The sequence below is a fragment of the Amphiura filiformis genome, chromosome 17, assembly GCF_039555335.1.
Source record: "Amphiura filiformis chromosome 17, Afil_fr2py, whole genome shotgun sequence".
Classification (NCBI taxonomy): domain Eukaryota; kingdom Metazoa; phylum Echinodermata; class Ophiuroidea; order Amphilepidida; family Amphiuridae; genus Amphiura; species Amphiura filiformis.
This window is the reverse complement of record NC_092644.1, coordinates 40,955,832-40,971,808: the sequence shown is the minus strand read 5'-3', so window position 1 is coordinate 40,971,808 and position 15,977 is coordinate 40,955,832. Positions and strand designations below refer to the sequence as shown.

Sequence of the window (15,977 nt, the reverse complement as noted above, 5' to 3'; positions counted from 1 at the left end):
GAGTACAAGTAAATAACAAAGCAGGTACTGGCAGGCAGATAGTTTTAACCCAGTCTGCTCCAAGGACAAATACAGTATCTGCAAGTATTGAACCCTCTCCAAACAGGTGCCGACTGCAGACGACAAGTTCAAAATTTTCAACAAAAATTCAAAATTTTCAGAATTGTACATTTTTATGACCATATTTGGAATCAGCATGTAAAATGCATTCAAATGAGTACAAACAAGCCCAGTATTAGTTCAGTAGTTTTTGAGATAGCTCTTGATATTAATATCTCAAAATTTGGACTTATATATTGAAGCCTGTGGCACGCACACAACGCACTAATAAATCAGATACTACATTATAACTTGGGAGACATGATGTAATGCTCCATTTCTTATTCAAATGTTTGTAGAATGCCGGGGAATGAAATCGTATATCTAAGACCCCCAAACAGTGTGTAGCATTAACAAGCTTGATACATAACTTAAACAGGTATATACGCGGGGATATACGCTGGCAGAGTTGGATAAATCCTCAGCTTTTACTGAAAGCACTTCTCCTATCAAAACACTCTTTTAAAAACATTGCTTCTGCACAAGAGAATGTGTTCTGTAAAGTGGACAATTTTGCGCTGTATTTATTCGCTTTGAGTGTTCCAAGCAGTCACCGGAAAGTAACTATGCATGAATATTTTCTTCATGGTGACAGGTCAATGTATGGAAGCTTACAATCGCAAACTTAAAAAGAAGTGAAACAGTTCAAAATTGGCAAATGTGCAAAAAAATAATTGTGTGAAAAATTAATTGGGTGAAAATTTCTGCTGTTGCCCATGGAGGGTAGACTAGCTAGCGTACCTCCATATTGTTTTGTCAAGTACTCAGTATGTTTCTGTTTTTGACAGTTCTAGATATGACTTGAAACTTATCTTTAAAATATTGTAAAATGTTTGAGTGCGTAAAAATTTAGTTAATTTTCGTGAAAATTTTAATACTCCCAAATATTACTTTAAGAAAATTTATAAATTTTGCCTAAATTATATGCCACAAAGGTTTTGTGCTTTTCAGTAATACTCTTTATAATGATCTCTCCAACAACCTGATCAGAATAAACCCTGATGCAATTTTGCTAGCATCACTCCAAGTACTAGAACATTAGAAGTACACACAAGTATGACATAATAGCACCCCGCTCTCAACAATAGAAATGGAGAGTACTATTTTATCACTGTGTATTGCAAAATAAAAAATAAAGGAATATTTAAAGTTCTTGCATATTCCCCTCTTAACTTCCTTGGATAACACTCTCTTCATTTAATCACCATTAAACAGAGATGAGGCCACCAAGGCCATGACTTCGGGTGCCTTTACATTTAATTTGGCCTTGGTGCCCCTCAACTTAAAAGCATTCTATTTTTAGTGGCCTTTGCAGGGCATAAAATAACTGGTATAGTATGCTACACAATGCAACTTTGCTATGTAGTATTCTGATGGCTGAATTATGCCCTGGGCCTCTGTGCCCTTTGCTACTGGCCTTAAAATAAATGAGTGCCCTTAAATATTGATTTTTGAGGCCTGGTTAATGGTTACATTCACCTCATACAAATTGTTAAAAGTATGAGATACAATGTGTCTAGCACAGGATATAAATATATAAAAGAAACATCCATAATAATATGACAACTCAATATTGCAAATAAAAATGAAGTCTATGCATATTCACCTCTAAATTCGTAGGATTATATTAATGTAAAAAAGAGATGGGGTTAATGACAGACCTCAAAATTCAGGGAGGCTATCAAGGGCATGGCTTCAGGTGCCTTTAAATTTGGCCTTGGTGCCCCTCAATTTAAAAGCATTCTTTTATTTTTAGTGGCCTTTGCAGGGCATAAAATAACCAGTATAGTATGCTACATTGTAGCCACTACTATTGCTATACATATAATTATTACACAACTTTGCTAAGCAATATTGTGATGGCTGAATTATGCCCTTAGCCTTTGTGCCCTTTGCTACTGACCTTTAGTGCCCTTGAATAATGAATTTTGAGGTCTGGTTAATAGTTACTTTCACTTCATACAAATTTTAAAAAGTATGAGATAAAGTGTGACTTGCAGAGGATATAAATATAAGAAACATTCACAGTAGCACACACCACATATAAAAACTGACAATGTTTTGATACGTGATCAGACTATATCAATGGACCCTTGCATCATGTATATATCCATATTGGAGAATACCGAAAGACAAGTTTTAAATTAACTGCGTTCTTCCTCGTCTTTCATGAAGAACATGCGTTTTAAAGTTTCATCAATTTACGATAAAGCCAGGAGGGAATTTGAATCAAAAGTTTATATGTGAACCTGAGCTGTGTATAAATATCTGAAAATCTATCCAGTATGTTGCGTTCACATGATACACAATTTCTTAAGATTATCATGATTACTTGGCAAATTTTTGGACTAGAACAACATTTGTTCTTTGAGTTGTAAACACCAGGTTGGATCCAATCATATATTGGGTTATTCCAGTTGAAATCCATACACCCCCTATGGAAGACATGACCTTAATCTCAAACACAGGGGTGTCAATTCTTAATGGAGCCGCCCATTCAGGTAACCCCATTTGTAATTCACATCCCGAAGTGGAAGATCAAGGTCATGTCTTCCAAAGGGGTGTATAACAGATTTCAACTGGATAAGCCCATTACATCACACCAACCTTCCCGAATCAAAAACTAGGGATTTTGGTCAAAAGTTCAGAAGTTCCTCTTGAAAAATCATGTTCTTGGAGGGAAATTTGGAGAAATATCACTCCATTACCCAAAAAGATTTTGGCAAATTTGAGAATCTGGGGGAAATTTTAAAAATAAACCGCCAGTGAGTATTGTTCATGAGTGGTCCACAGTGGCGTTTGATGCAAAACCTTGTATGTGCACACAACACAATATTTCTGCAATTATAAACAACACATTGGGCTATTCGATTTAAAGTTCATCCCTGTGGAAGATTTTTGAAATATCTTCCACAGAGGGTGTACGGGATTTAAATGAAATGAAGACATTAGGCAGCTACATTTGAATTTCATACACCTTCTGAGAAAGATTCACCCTGAATCTTCCACAGGCACAGAGCCTTTGAGAAAAGATTCAACCTAACTCTTCTTCCAGAGGGAGGGTGAGTTTCAAATGGAGCTGCCTAATGTGCAAATTCCATTTATAATTCATTCTCTCCCAGTGGAAGATATTTCCAAAATCTTCCACAGGGGGAGTGTGGACTTTACACGGAATAGCCCAATCAGCAAGTTAATCCCAAGATAATAGATCCGTATGAACGCAGCTAAAGATTTGATATAGTCTGATCACGTATCCATCGTCATTCTTACACACATACAGCAATATACATCTATCACACAAAAGATAATGTTACTACTCAACATTACTGTATAACAGGCTATTTTTGCGGGGTTCATTTTTTCGCAAATTTTAACTCTTCTGAACAGTTTTATTATGGTTTCAGTTATTTGTGGATTGAAAAAGCTATATATTGAAGTCAATTGATTAAAAATATTTTGCACTTGTCTATTTATCCGCAAAAAGCGTGAAAATTGAAGCCTCACAAAAATTTCCTGTTATACATTAGTTACATTACTCCTAAATCCTGATAAATGTTATACGACATCCTGTTAACCTAGAGGAAGAATGAAAAAAATGAAAACAATGATGATGATCGGTGATTAATAGACAAGTCATGCTTAAGTTACAAATGTAATATATATTGAGGAGGTTGTGCAATAAGGTCCTATGTGCAATAGCTGCCCTGTGGACCTTTGACAATTTTAGTATTTTGTATATTGTACATGTAAAAATATGACACCAGGCAGCTATTGTAAATGGGGCCTTATTGCACTAACTCCTTGATACAATCATATTATATATATGCTGATCAGTTCCTCCTGATACCCTCATATTAATATCCCTACTATTGAGTCCTGCAGAAGTATACTGTACCTGTAAACTATGTAACAATGCATACCTGCAAACAGTGTCTCAACTAAAACCATGGCTAATAATTGGTCCAGTAAGTTGAATCCATAAGAATTTGAGGGGAAAACAAAGACAATTATAACAAAATGAAGGCTTTTATGACCAAATTTCTTCCTCAAAAGCTTATCTGGCTCAAGCTTTAGAAGCAACATAGTGTACCAAGATTGAGAAGTCATAAATCTGGACATAAGAGACAATATCCCAGTGGTGATTTGCTGACTGGGAGCAATCTTCTAAAAAGTATTCTTCTAAAAAGTTTTTTTAACGACACAGATGAAGCAATTTGATGTTGAATATTGCATCACTTTTGGTTTTTGATTGTTAAAATTTGGCTGAAGTGGCTGAAGGGGCATTTTCTTTGTTCCCCTTGCTCATTTAATTTTGAGTCAGTTTCTGTGTATTGTTTACTATTTAGCCATATCTTCACTGATCCCCTCTACTGTCGCTTGACATGTTGCATCGTTAGGTTGCCATGATCCTCAGCCATACAACAACACGGTTTCGTGGCTCTTACCTCGCAGGTTCCCGCACCTTGAAGCCTTTAAAATTTCAAGGTCCAAAAGCATGATTTTCAAGGACTTACCACAACACAAAAATCATGATGTGGCTCTCCATGCAGCACGTATTAACGAAAGTGACAGCTCCTCTCCACTCCCCAAATTTTGTCAAAAATAAGGACCATTTCAAATTCAAGGACTCTCAAGGACTGCGGAAACCCTGTTACCAGCATCCTAGTGAAGATATTAGTAATTGGGATCTTTAGCTTAGATGATAGAGCACTGGCCACACAAATCAGAGGGCACCTACTTTAGCCAAACTTTCTTTGCTCCCCTTTTTCATATGAATAAGGCACCAGAACCAAATTTGTTTGATCTTTGGATCTACCGTCAATGCTGCTTCGATGCTTGGAATTAATAAACTAACAATCAGAATTAATGCTAAATTTATATTGGTCAATATTATTAATACTGGCAAAGATTTATGTTATTACAATAAATTAGTCAATTGATTTCATAAATAATAAGGATCAACCAAGCATTGATGGTCGATCGAAAGATCAAATAAATTTGTTTCTATTGCCTAACACATGTTTATCTCCTCAAATGTCTAAAACTGGTGGGTCCCAGATTTTCACTGTGTGAAAGTTAAAACCTAGAAAGTTGGCTGGCACATGATAATGTATACATGGCCTATAAATGTCAGTTTCTTCATTATTTATAGAGGAATTGGGACAGACTGGAGAGAGACTGCATACAATATAGGTCTACATTTATAGGTTTAGTAACCAAAACCTTACTATTCCCCGCACATACTTTGCACTGATCATAGTATTATGTGACATCAATTGCCAAAATTAGACTTACAAATATGTTCATGTTGCATACTAATAGCAATGGAATATGGAAGAAGTTCTAGCCTCTTTTTACCGTATCTAATGATCAATCTTTAACAAAATAACTTGTTGTTTTATTCTGTTACTGTATGCCTAATTGATCCTGTTGAAGTTGACAAACCCCTCATTAGGCCAAAAAAATTGTTTGCTTGTCCGCCACAACTTTTTCACAATTGAGTCGGTCAGTCTGGATTTTTTGGGGTTTTTTTTACATTTCTTTTTAAAGGTCATAGCCAAAACATGGCTGTATGCCTTTAATTAGCTTAATAAATAGCCCAAATAGTTGTGAATTGGGATACTTCTCTACTGTATACCTACAGGAAATTAACTTGTTTTTTTTTTAACGTCATTCTTGTTTTTCATTATAATTTGTTTTTATATGTTATCTGCACTTTTATATTGTTTTAAAATTGTTCAGCGCTTTGTGATCTTTTTGATGTAATGCGCTATATAAAAAATAAAGTATTATAATATTATTATTATTATTATACAAACATCAAACCCAAACCAAACCCGTCACCACCACCACCATCACAACCACAACAACAACCACAACATGTTTTCTATTGACCTCCATTTGCCACCCACTCACTCATATTTCACATCTCATTTGTCACATTTGCTTCATAATTTCATTATCAGAATTGCATGTCCACCTGTAATGTGATGATTATCATCTTACAATACAATTCTACTAACATGACCACTACTTGTAATATAATGATGATACCAAAATAACATACAATTTTACTAACATGTCCACTACTCCTATAAAAAGCCAATATTAATTCCATCACAGTGGGTGATACTGTTGTTGAGATTGTCAATCAAGCCAAAGATCTTGGTGTTTGCCGCTTCACTTCGCTCGCCATTAGAAATATTGCCTGTGTGCGCAAATATCTTGATCAAAATAGTACTGAAAAACTGGATCATGCATTCATCTCCTCAAGACTCAACTCAAACAATAGCATTCTCTGTGGGTTTCCAAATGTTCTTCTTCTTCTTCTTCCTTATAAGTGCCTCCCTCATATGTATGAGTATTATCGCACTGCGTACAGACAAGCTGTACTTATTTTTTACTCTGGAACCTAGAGTAGATGAGTGTATTTTTGAAGTACAGTCAACAGTACCGGGATGATCCCCTGCTCTTTTCGAATAGCCTGTGACGTTCTTTAACGTGCACACTACATTAATGTGAGAAAATATGCATGTACACGGGACCGACAGCTTAAAAGTGCCCTCCGAAGAACTAAGCAAGTAGAGTGAAGTGCCTTGCTCAAGGACACAAAGAGCCAGCCAAGCTCAGGTGGACCTGGGATTCGAACCCTTGACCCTTGGATTCACAGTCCAATGCCTTAACCGCTAGGCCACGCTCCCCTCTTCAGATCAGCAAACTGCAATGCATTCAAAATCCTGCTGCCCGGCTTGTTGCATTGATTAAGAAGCATGAACACATAACTCCAATTCTCAAATCGCTTCATTGTTTGCCTGTGGAGAAGCACATCATATACAATCTTATGCTTCTTACTTTCAAATGCCTCAACAACCTGGCACCTGACTACTTAACCCTAACCCTCCTGAATACTACAAAATACTACTTGATATATGCGCTGTTCGTGCATGCATCCCACGTGGTGTGATGACCTTAATCGCCCTAAGTGATATATAGGCACGGTTTCGCTGGCGTGGCAAAGTGTCGCCGACCGAGTGCTTGGCATGAGAGGGGTCTCGGGTTCGAATCCCACCCAGAGCAAACAGCTTCTTTCCTTCTTTTCTCTCTTTATTCTTTCCTTCTTTCCCTTCCCGTCGCCAAAAAGCCCTTAGGCGGTTAGGGTTAGGTTACCACTATCGAAACTCAGTATAGGCTTCCTTAACCCTAACCCTCCTGAATACTACAAAATACTACTTGATATATGCGCTGTTCGTGCATGCATCCCACGTGGTGTGATGACGCAATCGCCCTAAGTGATATATAGGCACGGTTTCACTGGCCAGCGAAGCCCAAGACCCGTGGCAAAGTGTCGCCGACCGAGTGCTTGGCATGCGAGGGGTCTCGGTTCGAATCCCACCCAGAGCAAACAACTTCTTTCCTTCTTTTCTCTCTTTATTCTTTCCTTCTTTCCCTTCCGTTGCCAAAAAGCCCTTAGGCGGTTAGGGTTAAGTAACCTCATCACCATCAAGAAACCAACTGGTGCTCTCAGAATCAAAGATTAACACCAACTTACATTGCAAGACTGTCAATACTATAACTTAGAGCCAGAGATTGCATTTTCGTATTCAGTACCCGAACTGTGGAATCAAATCCCAATTCATGTCAGGAATTCCAAGTCTCTAAATCAGTTCAAGAGTTCACTAAAATCTCATCTTTTCAACATTTGACTGTGTATTTTTCGTTTCTTTGCATATATTATGTGTAGTTTAAGTTGTAGTTTAAGACCCAATGCGCTTTATAAACATGCCATTCATTCATAAAGATGATACCAAAATAACATACAGTTGCATGCTTCATTTTAACTACCGGTATATCTTGCATTGCATACAAGCATATTTCATTTGGATAACATGGATGCGATGAGAAAATTGCCTTTTTCTTTTCAGATGCCAAAGGCGAAGATCATATGAATGTCCACTAAAATTTCAAGAAATCAGGATAATCCCTGTTTTTTGCTATAAGAAAGTGAAAACTGAACGAGTCCAGATTTGGCTGGCACATGATAATGTATACATGGCATATTAATGTCAGTTTCTTCATTATTTACTGAGGAATTGGGACAGATTGGAGAGAGACTGCATACAATATAGGTCTACATTTACAGGTTTAGTAACCAAAACCTTACTATTCCCCACACACACGTTGCACTGATCACAGTATTATGTGACATCAATTGCTAAAATTAGACTTACTGTTCCAGATTCATTATGTTCATGTTGCATACAACAATGTTAACTAAAAAAGGTTGCCCAACATCTATTGTGTGAACCTCAAGAAAGGACAAAGGATTTTAATCAGTTAAAAACACCATTAAAATTGTGTTTTTAATTGATTAAGTGTCCCAGGTTTAAAGAAGAAATAAAACAAACAAACTCAAACTATATTTCATAACCAATTTTAAGAAACAGCTTATTTTTGTTGCTTAATAGTGTCGGATGGCGTTTAACTGATCTTGTTAAGTTTAACAAAGGCTAACATTTTCATAAACATGATGTTAATCATCGTTAAAATGTTGTTTGGCACTAGCTTGCACTGTACACTGTTACAAGCCTATTTCATCATCACGATCCAAGACTGATTTCATTTAAACTTCTACGAGAAAATTTCCTTTTTCTTTACATTTAGTTGATGAATGAGATTTCAATTCTCTGAAGAGAATATTTTTTGAGATAAAACTGTTTGCAGACTATAATAAAGTAATCACAGAATCTGATATTTGTGCAAACTAAAATACTCTGCATGGCACATTTTCGGTGAAATTCAAGTTGAAATTTAATATGACTGTAGATTGTACTTTCGTTCATTACTCCAGATATGCAATTACTTATGAAAAGTTTTCTCAAAATTTGCGACTAAATGCAAACATACTTTCACACTTTGCAAAAGCTTTTGTCAGTCCAGCTTATAACTTCTTCCTTCTCTTCTAACGGTGTGTTATATTTTCTAGAACAACTGGGAATTTTGATGAAAGCATTATTAATTTGACTAATCAAATTATCCAGTTAATGCCACTTCAAAGTATTAAGGTTGCACAATCAATTCTTCAATTCACAGACTTCAAGTACTTGGGTTCCAAGATGGGCTCTAGTGTTGGAGACCTAAAAAGAAGAAAAGCACTAGCCTAGGCAGCTTTGGAGAAGCCTGTCCCTGCCAATCGAAACAAAAATCAAGCTGTTTGAGACAACGTGTGTACTGTCTTTCTGTACAGGTGCGAGTCATGGGTAATCACCAAGGACATGGAAAAGAAGATCAATGCCTTTGTAACATCTTGCTACAGAGACATGTTAAACATCAACCGTGTGGATCGGATTCCAAATAAAACCATCTACAATCTGACCAACACCACTCCACTGGAAATTGCCAGAGTCAAGATTCATCAACTCAAATTTCTCGGCTATATACTGCGTCTTGAAAACGGCGAGCCTGTGAAAGAATATGCCCTTTATATTCCACCACATGGGAAGAGGAAACCGGGATGGCCACACACACTGTACTTACAGTATGTCCAGCACCTCCTGGAAGATACTGAAGGGATGCTGCAGCAAAACAAAATTGTTTTGCTTGCCCAAGATCGCTATAGTTGGAGAAAGCTTGTAGTTGCCAAGCTTGTATAAGGCCAAAATAAACATGTTTGTTTCCTGTAGCAGGTCCAAAAAGTCAAATGCGAAAGATGGTTTTTAAAATTTTTTTAATCCATGTCTTGAAATGGAAAAAAATACCCTTTTCGCTGCAAATTGGAATGGGAATTTACAGTGGGCTTCTCCGACACACACAGAAAAATCATATTTCTTTATATTCAAGAATATTTATGACCCCCTTTCAACCTGCAGTAGTTTTTCACTATGCTTGTTTGTTGTGTAATGTGTAATGTTTACTCCAGTAGTGTTTTATATTATTTTATTTATTTTTATTTTATTTTTTTCTCTTATTTTTTTTTTTTTCTTTGTAAGTGAAAAACAATTCAAATGCGCACAATAAGGCTAAGCCATCAAAAACGAAATGTGCACACGCTATAGGAAACAAACTTTTTTTTTTGCCTAATCAGAATATCCATGTTATTCTTGCCTGAGGGCTAGAGAATGGTAAAGGTCGAGTAATTGACTTTGGAAAAACAAAAACTTGAAATGTTTCATTATAACCTAGTGGTGTGGATAGATAAACAAATTTAATGAAAAAGATAAGAAAATTGTTATTCGTATTTGTACAAAGCCGAACCTGTTGCTTGCCACGTCCTTATTTGCGCTCAGATTTCTTTGCTTTTTACTTCGCATATTTTAAAACCTGTCTCACCCATTATTTGACCTAGTTTTGTATCCAAATTTCACATAGTGTAGAATCTTTATGAAACAAGGTATGGATATAGCAGAGATATATATCAAATATCATATAATGGGCTATTCCAATTGATATCTATACACCCTCTCCCCTGGAAGACATGACATCACCATAATCTTCCACACAGGAAGTTTGAATTTCAAATGGGTTGCCTGAATGGGTGACTCTCTACACCTCCAGTGTGGAGATTAAGATCATGTCTTCCACAGGGGGTGTATGGATTTCAACTGGAATTGCCCAATACATACAATAACACAGACACACACCATACAGGACAGGAAAGTATCAAGTTTGACCAAATATATCCAACTTAATGTCAAGAGTAGAGAGAAAACAAACACTTGGAAAGATGAAGAGACACATGCACATAGGGTTAGCGAATAGTAAGAGAAAAATAGGAGGGGTAAAAAAATCTCTGGATGGAAGAGACATTTTAAGGATTGAGAGTAAAAAGGTTGAGAAATGATGAGAAATAAAAAGTGTATGGACATGAGAAAGGGCAATTAAAAGAGGTGTAGCCAGTGGTGGGGGGCATTGGGGGAGGGGGCATTTGGGGGAAAAGTGAATTTCAGGGGGGGGGGCAAAATCAACAAATTTTGCACAAAAAATGCCGTAAAAAGTGGAAATTTTCTGGGGAAAGAGTTCTGACTGGGGGCAGTTACCCCATCCCCCGTGGTGCCGCCACTGGGTGTGGCCTGATCAACAGCCTTACCCCATCCCACTTTATCCTATTAAATTTGAGATTTTGATCTCAGAAGAAAGCTCATATTTTTTCATAATCCCAGTGAAATTTTTGACCTGAAATATGTTCGGTTTAGATGTTATGAATGAAAAAGTGATAGCCTCACCCTCCATGGTAGCCACCCATACTGTTCTATGTGCTGTTGTGAAGCATTTTTTGCCCTAACTGCTAGTGCAATAATTTCACTAGAAACTTAAGAATCAGATTATTTTGTTTAGGCCTCAATTATGTGAGATAGAAACATAATATGAAAATATCTGATAACCCATCTTTAAGAGTACTGAACAGTGAAGCAGGCTTATATGATGTTACCGCAAGCTTATTCCAGGCGGCGAGTGGCATGATAGAGCCGGCAACTTGTGAAACCGCCCGGCCGTATGGCATTTTCCATATACTATTAGTTTTGTGGGGTTCATTATCGAACCCCAACGGTTTTAGCTTGTATTTATATTATTGATTAACATAGGCCTATTTGTTTGTGATATTTCAAGCGCTTTAAAATTTCAAAATAATCCCATTCAATTACACGGTTCGACGATGGAATTTTACTGAATTTAGAGAATGCACGGAGCATACTACCTGGCTTATCCTTCACCTTTGTATTCTAATAAACATGGCAGTCACCCACACCGCAGCTATCCTTCTTAAAAAAACACCAATTCTCTGGCCAATGACCCTGGTCCTACTTTAAGTAAAATGATGTTCAGTATAACCAAGGCAAGTACTTCATCTTCATCATCTATCAGGGCCTCTTAATGAACATCTTAATAGCACTCCCACAAATCATGCCACCGCCAAGAATTTTGACACGTATGCAATATGAGACGCCACTCAATTTTTCAAATGATGAACCGATTATGAATTCTTAAATCCAGGGAGTATATCTAATATCTATAGTACTAGTAGTTGACAATGAAGAATGGCAATGCTTTTGGTCTGATCATATTTATTATTCAATTTCTGCTTGGAATTGATGACTTTCCTATGCATTTCAGACACTTGGTAGGAATGAAAACAAATCTGTTTTAAAGGCTCTCTCAGTGATCCCTGCAAAAGGTATTTTATTAAATTTAAAAAAGGAAGAAGAAAACAGCAGTGTTGAACAAAATGAGACTCCATTCAATTGTGTGCAGACACAATTGTCCGTATGGACAGACACTGCCAACATGTGACATTTTACCACGTTTACTCTTACTATATTTTGTAAGCTTTCCTTGGGGCAGTATAAAAACAAATTTTGTGATTTTCTCAAAAACTGCTCATTTTTGCATGAATCTGTTATGCTAGTTAGATTCCCTGCATCATTTCCTTTGTGAAAATATATACTTTTATATACTTATCATCATTATGTTTCGAGATGCAATGAAAAACAGTATCTAAATTGCTGCCTCGAGCAAGGCATACAAACTATAGGTCACTTTTGGTCCTTGTGTGATATATAGGTCTCTATGTTATCACACCTCTATCCTTTTAAAAATGAAAGACAAAAAAAAAGACAAAAATAATGGATTTTTTCCTGATTTAGTGTATCACATAGAGTGCCTTTAACTGTTATGGAGCATTGAGCAATGAGTAAGAAAATACATTACCTACAACAAAAATAATATGGAGAAAATAATTCCCTTTACGATCTAATAAATTTCATGCTTCGTGCAATGTTCCTAACAGTTTTACTTCACCAGACAATCAATAAATAATGTGAGGAAACAAATTTCAATGAATTTCAAACACTTGGAAGGAATGACAGCAGACCTGTCTTCATCTTTATGGAGTAATGACCAATTAGCAAGAAAATATAATTATTACCAACAACAAAAAATACTGAGAAAATATCTCCCTTGTTTAAAGTAATTAACTTCATGCTTTGTGAAATGTTCTTGAAGGTGTTATTTCCAAAGGTAATCACTAATATATCTTTTATTTTATTCATTAGGCATCAAACATTAAAAGCAGAAAATAACATGAATGAGGCCTCCCGAGCCGCTGAAAATACAGGAAAGCACTGTCGCCAAAAGGCGCAGTACCTCCTACTCAGCCAACCTCAAAATAAAAACAACGGTCAAGAAAGCAGCCAAGCTGAAGGCGAAGAAGGAGGCAGCACTTTATTACATAATGTAAGGCAACACATTTCTTATGAATTTCAGACACTTGGGAGGAATGAAAACAGGTCTGTCTTAATCTTTATGGAGTAATGATGAGCAACAGATTATATTACTAACAAAAATAATACCCAGAAAATAATACCTTGTTCGAGTTATTAACTTCATGCTGCAATGTTCCTAAATCAAATGTGTTATTAATCATGTAATCAGTATCACTAATATACGAATATACTTGATACGAATTAAAACAGACTTGTATTATCCTTAATGGAACAATGAGCAAGAAAATAATTATGCAATGTTCCATGAAGATGATATAATGTGTCGATCCTGTGATTACAGGCAACTGGTGGGTCATCTCTACTTTTACTGATCTGTTTTTACACACTAACAGGTACTATCCTCATCCTGGGATGGGTGGCAGCCATAGAAGATATATTACACATCCCACAATGCATTGCTTCCAATTCAACTGTCTGTACTGATTTGCAATGCAGTCCAACATTGGTTGATAATGAAATAAAAATTCCTTTAAAAGGAATAGGGTGGGCAAATGAAAAATTGTCAAGAGAAATGAAAGAATGAGTAAGTCAATTTCACAATAAATAAAAATTCCTTTAAAAGGAATAGGGCGAGCAAATGAATTGTCAAGATAAAGGTGTAGTTCCATATTGATAAGTCCAAGTAAAATAAAAAACATGTTTCACGTCCAGGTTTTTTGAAAAAAAGGAGTAGGAGGGGCCTTTTTATTTTGTATCGCAGAATCGATGTAAATACCCATATTTAGAGCTATTTTAGCGTGCACAATAATGCCTGCAAAAGGAGGAGGCCTCTTTTTATTTGTTGTTCTGAGGGTAGGCCCCTCTAATGATCTCGAAACCTTCCAAATTGTTTCTTGTATATTGAGAAGGCTATAGAAAGCATCTCAACTCCCTAGACATAATTTTTAAAAAGTTATAACTGAATTGCAAAATATAAAAATATAATTGAAGAAACCTCCAAAAAGGAGGAGGGGACGTGAAACATGTTTATTTTTGTATTTGGCCTAATGCAGTATTACTCGATTATCACTTGTCATCATTAGCAGAGGAGTGAAATTTTGATTGAAAGAATTAAACTAAGGGACGCACCATTTGATACTGAGAGGGGGTAGGAAGTTGGGGTCGGGAAAGTTTTTATTTTTTATAGTTGGTGGGGAAAGTTTTTTTTTTTGCTCATGAAGTGGGTGAAGTTTTTTTTTTTTGAAAAACTTCCTACCCCACCCTGAGAATCTAATGGTGCATCCCTAAGAAGGTTTGTGTTTGAAGTTATATAAATAACGAACTAAGAGCAATCAATTAGGACAACAAAATAAAAAAATAAAACCCACACCATAGGACTGTACTGGTAAAACATGTACCAACAGGCTACTTTTTAGTCACCCACCTTTGTAGGACTACACAACAAAATAGCCCTCCACCATAGGACTTTGCGGTAAAATATTTAGAGGAGTATGCCAATTAAGGCCAAGTAAAAAAAAATGTTTGTCAACACATCATAAAATCGGGGAGGCCCCTAATATTTTTGTTATTTCCCCAAAGCCCTACCCCTAGCTTGAAGAAAGTGTTTGCAATGTGTTTATAAATGATAACCAAGAACTTCTAAACATGTCATTTCATCACAACAATTTTATAAACAAAGTAAGGAAGCAAATAGGAAAAATAACTAAAATATTTGAAAATCTCCAAAAATCGGAGAGGGCGGGGACGATATACACGTTATTTATTTTACTTGGCCTAAACAATGAATCACCACTCATGACTCGAGGTCAAAACCATTATGTAAATAAGATAATGTTTGCATGCGATGTCAAACAAGGAAATGTTGTCATAAATTAATTGACTGTTTGGTTTTCACGATGCTATTAATTTAGCCCAAAGATTAGGAAAACTAGCAAAACTGGTGAACTGGTACTGTTCAAATAAAAACATCTGCAAATCTTGCTGCAATTTCCAAATAGTATTTCTATTACTTAAATAATTATTTTTGTTATTTCTTTTAATACAAACACATTACTGCCTATGACGACTTTATCGTATTACTTACATATCAAAATCAAGTAATAATTACAAAACTCGCCAGTAAACTATCACCTCTGTGGGTGTTTGGGATATAACCGGCACTAATATTTTCTCAACACTGCGGCATGTGAAAAAGTAGGTCAATAGTCAGAGAATACAGGGTGGGTGCGGCACGCCGCACCCACCCAAAAAGGTACATCAATGAACAAAGCACATCCAGGTATTGCATATTATGTTTATTTCATGATTATCAACTCATGTTTAGCCAATCTATTCTCAACATGATAACAAATACAACGAAATAAGAGTTTAATTTGATGAAATGAGGTTATGAATCATATTGCAAGGGATTCTGGGCTGATATCTACTCCGGGTTGCAGCCAATGTGATGATGTAACACCAGTTGGATGTATTGTAAAGCTTTGAGCAGTCTTTCATAAGGATCTTAAAAAATCTAATTCCGCTTTTACCATGGCTCATCTGGTAAAACCGGGGCAGATGACCCATGATAAAAGACCTTGTTACAGTCGGTACCACACCCGGTTGTTGGCTACACTTGATAGTTCTGTAAAAATGCCCCGATCCACTATCTATGGTGACCCC

The 15,977-nt window shown here is 36.3% G+C and overlaps 1 protein-coding gene across 1 annotated transcript in view; it reads right to left on the bottom strand.

Moving 5' to 3' along the window:
• Positions 1 to 15,977, bottom strand: part of LOC140137800 (uncharacterized) — a 571,667-nt gene that overhangs the window by 437,849 nt on the left and 117,841 nt on the right.